The following is a 5,473-nucleotide window of genomic DNA, read 5'->3' on the forward strand; positions in this document are numbered from 1 at the left end:
CCTTAAGACCAGATGAGGGAGTGAGCGTTGATTGAGGAGAGAAGTTTGAGAACTGAGCATTGAGGGGCTGTGGTGTTTAGGGATTGGGGAGAAGAAAGGGAAACAGAACAAGAAATAAGGAGGGAGCCTCAGAAGGGGAACAGGAAAAACTGGAGAGGGTGGTCTCCTGGAAGCCAAGGAAAGAAAGGAGGCAGCGATCAGATCCACTGGGTCAGATTCAGCAGAGAGGTCAAGCAGGAGAATAAAAGAATGAATCCATGGCACTTAGCAGGTGACAATGGGGGACTGCTGGGAATGTCATTGTTAGGAGTGGCACTCAATCCACAAGAGACAATGGGAAGATAAGACCTTAAGCAGGGACAGCTTAGAGGAGCTTTACTGAGAAAGGCAGCCAAAAAAATGAAGCAGACACTAGAGGAGAAAGTAGAGTCCAAAGAGCTTTGTCTTTTTAAGATGTGTGAAATAACAGTGCATGTCTGCACTGTTGGGAAAATTTCAGAGCGGGAGAGAAGGATGATACAGGAGAGAGAAGGCTTGTGGAGTGCTGTCCTTCAGCAGGTGGGAGAAAATAGGACCTGGTGTGGCAGTGGGGAGGCCAGCCTCAGACAGGAAGGACCATTGGCCCCTCATCCTCAGTGATGGAAGGGAGGGTAGGGAATCTGGGCCCGAGCACAAGGAGGTGGCAGAGGCCTGTGTGGAGTCTTCTCCTATTGCTCACATTATTTTCATTGAGAGTGAGGCGGGGGAGGACGCACTGGAGGTTTGAGGAGAAAAGAGAGAGGAGTGGACCAGAAGAGTGGGAGAGAAAACAGAGTAAGGAAATACTGAACGGTGGCCAGGCAGCATTGGGGCCCGCTTGAAGCTGGTGGTCTTGTGTTTGAAGTGAGTGGCTTTGTCTTTCTCAAGCTGTGTTCAGCTCCAGTGATGTAGCTGTAGACTCAGAAAAGTTAGCTTTCGCCAGTTTGGGGGCTTTGCCAGAAAATACATGAAGAGGGGAGAGTGTGGCCGGGGAGCCAAGGCAGCATGTAAAGGATGGATGATGATATTGATGTGGATGTTGATTCATATAATGATGGCCTCTAGGCTCTAAGGAGGGAAGTAAGGACCTGACGAGGGTAGGGACGTGAAAAGATGGCAGAATCTGTGTTGGAGGTTGAAGCTGAGTTTCAGGATTGTTTGGGGGCGAGCGTGGTGGCTCATGCTTATAATCCCAGCACTTTGGGAGGCCAAAGCGGGTGGACCACTTGAGCCCAAGGGTTTGAGACCAGCCTGGGCAACATGATGAAGACATCATCTTTACAAAAAATACAGACATTAGCTGGGTGTGGTAGTGTGCGCTTGTCATCCCAGCTACTCAGTAGGCTGAGGTGGAAGGCTTGCTTGAGTCCCGGAGGCAGAAGTTACAGTGAGCTGAGACCACGCCACTACTTCCCAGCTTGGGTGACAAAGTGAGATCCTGTCAAAAAAAAAAAAAATTGTTGAAACTAGAGAACTGGAAAGAGGAATTATTGGACTGCGGTGGCTTGATATTGAGGTCATGGAGGGGTGGCGTTATTGGCAATGACAAGGTCTGCCATATGATTGTCAAGATCATTGGCAGAGAGGGGTGAAGGAACTGAGGTGGTTACCAGAGTACTGAATGGCTCCGTCATCTGTGTGGAAATGACAGTCACCAAGAGAGTGAGGAGCTACATACTCGAGGAGCAAAGGGAGATGGCTGGGGCTGGGGTGCTCTGTAATGATCACAGCGAGGAGGACCTGGGCTGGTTTCAGCTGAATGCATGGGGAGGTGGTTTGAGCTGATGGCATGTGATTGAGCGTCCTCGAAGCTGGGGAGGAAGTGTTGGAAAGAGAGAAGAAGGATCTTCCAGAAGAGGCTGCAAGAAACAAGTAGGACACATAGATGAGGGTGAGGAAGCACCCAGGCCTTGAGAGGGTGTTGGGAAAGCGGTGTCCTCGAGGGAGAGCTGGCTTCAGTCCTATTGAGAAGGTGAAAAGAACAATCAGAGAAGAGGCTGATGACATTGGGGCTTCTGTTGATAACTGGCTATGAGTTCCAGCCTTTTGTTTGTTTGTGTGTTTCTTTGTTTGTTTGTTTGTTCGTTTTGAGATAGGGTCTGTCATCCAGGCTGGAGTGCAGTGGTGCAATCCCAGCTCACTGTGGCCTACACCTCCCCGGGCTCAGATGATCTTCCCACCACAATCTCCCAAGTAGTTGGGACCACAGGGGCGAACAACCATGCCCAGCTAATTTTTTTTTTAATTTATATTTTGTAGAGATGGGGTTTCACTGCATTGCCCAGGCTGGTCTTGAACTCCTGAGCTCAAGCAATCCTCCCTTCTTGGCCTCCCAAAGTGTTAGAGATGTGGGCCACTGTGCCCGGCTGAAAGCCTGCTTTTGCTCTTGCTCCCCCACCTCTATCCAATGTGCTTCAAAAGAGTGATTCATTTATAATCCGAATCAGATCATGCCACTCCCCAGCTTAATACCCTCCCCTGGCTTTCCATCTTAGAACTCAGTCTGGGCTGGGCACGGTGGTTCACGCCTGTAATCCCAGCACTTTGGGAGGCCAAGGCCGGCAGATCACCTGAGGTCAGGAGCTCGAGACTAGCCTGGCCAACGTGGTGAAACCCCATCTCTGCTAAAAATGCAAAAATTAGCTGGACATGGTGGCGTGTGCCTGTAATCCCAGCTACTGGGGAGGCTGAGGCAGGAGAATCGCTTGAACCCAGGAGGCAGAGGTTGCAGTGAGCCAAGGGCACACCACTGTACTCCAACCTGGGTGACAGAGCAAGACTCTATTTCAAAAAAAATAAATAAATAAACATTGTTTGACCCCCTTGCTGCCAGGGCCTGCATACCAGGCTTTCTGTGATCTGGCCTTTCACCACTTCTCTGACTTCTTATTCCTTTTTCTCCTTTGTTTACCTTATATCAGTCTTATATCAGGATGTCAATCCCAGACATCCTGATATAAGACTATGCCAACCATGTTCCTGCCCCAGGGACTTTGCATGTGCTGTTTCCTTATTCTAGCACATTCTTCCCCACATCGTTTTATGGCAGACTCTTTCTTGACTGTCTGGTCCTAGAATACACATCTGTCTCCACCTGCCACCCCAGTCTTCAGGAGCCTCCCCCAACTCACAGTGACATTACTGTTTCATTTCCTTCATGGCCCATCACTATTAAGAATGACCTTACTTCTCTACCTCTCCCTTTATTGAAATGTGCCCAAAAAATGTAAGTTAAATGAAGGAGATGGGCTGAGTGATTGGTAAACTCCACCAACAGCAGGTTGAGACTTGTGCCTTAGGTCTTATAAGACATCCTGGAGTCATGGAGTGATGGCCTTTCACAGCCATGTCAGATCACTTGGTTGCAAACTGGTTGGATTCTGGCCTACAATGAAATGAAACTAAGTCTCAGATCCATGACTCATGTGAAGCTCCCAGTACCACTCAAAATTAGAAATTCTAAAGGGGGATGTTTCCTTATAGTGGTAGAGCCTCCCATTATGTTTATTTTAAATGTCACAGATTTATTTAGAAAAATAATTTGTTTTCTCTGTTGAGAAGGTTGAGTTTTCTTGCATACGTGTCTAGAAAGTGGAATGGGTGGGGAGAGGCAAGAACACTGTCTTTGCTACCTTTTGATTAGATGTGAAGAATAGGCATCCAGGCTGGGCACGGTGGCTCACACCTGTAATCCTAGCACTTTGGGAGGCCAAGGCAGGCAGATCACCTGAGATCAGATCACCTGAGATCAGGTGATCTCAGCCTGGCCAACGTGGTGAAATCCCATCTCTACTAAAAATACAAAAATTAGCCAGGTGTGGTAGCACATGCCTGTAATCCCAGCTACTTAGGAGGCTGAGGCAGGAGAATCACTTGAACCCAGGAGGCGGAGGTTGAGGTGAGCCAAGATCACACCACTACACTCCAGCCTGGGTGACAGAATGAGACTCCATCTCAAAAAAAAAAAAAAAAAGAGGCCTCCAGTATAAGCAGATAAAAAGCAATTAGATAAACAAGGAGCTCTAAAAAGCCTAGTATTTTATTGTTGGAACCTCAGATCCAACCTGTGCTGAATTTGTCTGTGTGGGTGGAAAGTGAATTTTTGCAAGCTGAATATCTTGGATTTGGAAGAAGTTTCTCAGTTTCTCCCATATTGCAAAGCATGGCACGTGTTCAGTTATGGATTTCCACAAAACTGGCAATCCCGAACCAATGAACAGATGTGGTTCCAAAAGTTCATCTGCAGGTTTGTTTGGCATGCAGAATGCATTTTCCTGTAGAAACAATGTCATAAATTAAGGATTGATTCCCAAGCCAGCCCATAAAATTCAAAATTATTTAATTTCAACAAATATTTATTGAACACCTAATGAGAGCCTAATGTGGGGTGTGAGATAGCTAGGTGGTACTAAGAAATTGGATGCCATTCTTGGCTTTAAGGAACTCACGTGCTAGCTGGGAAGGCAGACCTAGCAGTGGCCAACATTCATTCATTCAATCCTACATCCAATCACAAATATTTTTTAAGTGCAACAATGTGCTAAGCCCTATGCTCAGTGCTCAGGGTATAGTTCTGATCTATATAGAGCTTGCAATCTAATGAGGGATATAGATAATGTGTATCTGTTAKGTTTCTGCCCTGGTAAKGCTGCATAACAAACAACCACCAAATCCTTAGTGGTCTAAAAGAGCAAACATTTATCTGCATTTATGTTTCTTGCTCATGAGTCAGCCTGTCAGCTATGGGAAGAAGGGTGGGGTCAATGTCAAGCTGAAGGTTGAGTTCAGTTCTGTTTCCCATGTTTCTCATTCTGTATGTGCTCTTCTTATGGTGGATAGAAGTGGCATGAGAGACCAAGCTAAACTATACAACATATTCTAAGCAGCAGCTCATATCATACTGACCAATATTCCATCGATAAAGCAAGCTGCATGGCCAAGCCCAACATCCATGGAGTAGGGAAATAGATTCTATCTACTCTAGTGGAAGATACTGCAAAGTGACCTGGCCAAAAGGTAGTGTGGGTGTGTCATTCTAGTACAGAATGGATTGAAGAATTGGGAACAATAATCCACTCTATCAATAAGTAATGGAAATGAATGAATAGAGTGTCATAAAGGTTAGCATGGGGGAAGCACAGGATTTCATAGGGGTGCATAAGAAATATCTAACCCAAACTTAACAGGTTGAGGAAGGTTTCCTGGAGGAAGGGGTACCTGATCTGAACCTGAAAGGTAGGAATATATCAGCTAGGTAAAGATGAGGCAGGGAAAGCTGGTAGAGGGGTCAGGCTGTACAAAGGCCAGGAGAGCTTGGCTTGAAACTCAGTATGGATGGGTGTTCAGGAGAGCTGAGGGGTGCTGGGAGATGAGGGTGACAAGATAGGCAGAGGCAGATGAAGGTAAGGCTCTGCAAGCCACATTAAAGAATTTGAACATTGTTGGAAGAACCTTG

Source organism: Sapajus apella, unplaced genomic scaffold (genome assembly GCF_009761245.1).
Source record: "Sapajus apella isolate SASKATOON/1434 unplaced genomic scaffold, GSC_monkey_1.0 scaffold1039, whole genome shotgun sequence".
Classification (NCBI taxonomy): Eukaryota; Metazoa; Chordata; class Mammalia; order Primates; family Cebidae; genus Sapajus; species Sapajus apella.